This window comes from Orycteropus afer, unplaced genomic scaffold (assembly GCF_000298275.1).
Source record: "Orycteropus afer afer isolate SDZICR_OR568_19922 unplaced genomic scaffold, OryAfe1.0 scaffold00014, whole genome shotgun sequence".
NCBI lineage: Eukaryota > Metazoa > Chordata > Mammalia > Tubulidentata > Orycteropodidae > Orycteropus > Orycteropus afer.
In genome coordinates, this window is record NW_006921601.1 from 15,942,225 (window position 1) to 15,943,700 (window position 1,476).

The window sequence follows — 1,476 nt, forward strand, 5'->3', positions numbered from 1 at the left end:
CAAAAATAACAAATATTGACAAGAAAGTGGGAATTTGAAACATTTATTGCTGGCAGGAATGCAAAATAGTACAGCCATCATGGAAAACAGTGTGTCAGTTCCTTAAAAAAACTAAAAATAAAACATATGACCCAGCAATTCCACTCCTAAGAATAGACCCGAAACTTGAAAGCAGGGACTGTTATGGAGACTTGTACAACAATGTTCATTATAGCACTATTCACAATAACCAAAAGGTGAAAACAACATAAATGCCCGTCAAAAAATGAATAGATAAAGATAATGAGGTACATACATACAATGGAATACTATGAAGCCAGTAAAAGAAAGAAAGTCTTAATCCATGCTACAATATGACTAGAGCTTGAACATATTATGCTGAGCAAAATAAGTCAGTCACAAAAGAACAAATATTATATTATCTCATTTATATAAAAAGACAAGAAAAAGCAAATGTATAAAGAACATGGTTTATTAGTGATTGCCAGCGGTGGGAGGGGGAAAGGGTGGGTTAATGGTGATGGAAAATCACATTGATTAAGGGTAGGACTGCACAGCCAATTATTGTAATTGCTGTAAAAAATTATACATCTATATAAAGTTGAATCAGCAAATGCTATGTGATAGATTTATTTCAACAATGATGAAAAAATTTAAAATGAGTACCTGCTGAAACTGCTTATGTATAACCAAAAACCTCATGGGATTTGGTTTCTTGGTTTGGAGGCTGATGTTATCTTAACATGTTATGTTATCTTAACATGGAACATTCCAGTTAATTGTCCTAATAACATGTTTAGTGCTTCCTTTTATCTCCTAGTTTGTGGCATGGTATCTTAAAAGCTTGCAAGCAGTTATCCAAGGCATAATAATTGGTCTCCATTCATCTGGAGCAACTGAAGAAGAAGGAGGATCAGGAATAGGAGGATAATATGGAGTGTGTGGCTAATTGCCTCCTTTGCCATGAGATCAGAACTGGATGGTGCCTGGCTACCATTACTGAACGTTTTGATCAAAGAGTCTATAGAAGATTTGGGTCTGAAATTGAACTCACTCCTGTGGCTTCCAGCCAAATGGTAGACAGGCATATGGGGTGAACGTTTACATCATGTAGATACGCTCCTTGGAGTGACCAATCCTGGGAGAGCAGATGGACAGTATTTGCACAGGAAGACAGCTAGCGGGGTAGGAGTGTGTGGGAGGGAAGGACACAGGGAAGAGGTAACTACAGGGAGGAAGTGGGATGAGAACTGTTAAACTGTAGGGAACTGCAGTCAATGTCATGATACAAAATGTATATGAACTGCTGTATGGAAAATGAATTTCTCTGTAAACTTTCACCCAAATCACAATAAAAATTAAAAAGTTAAAAAGAAAAAAAAAAGGTGGGGACCAGGTTTGCTGGTCTGATAGAGCCTGGTGGAACCACTGAGACTATGGCCCCTAGCTGCCCTTCAGGTCCGGAATTGAACCCAC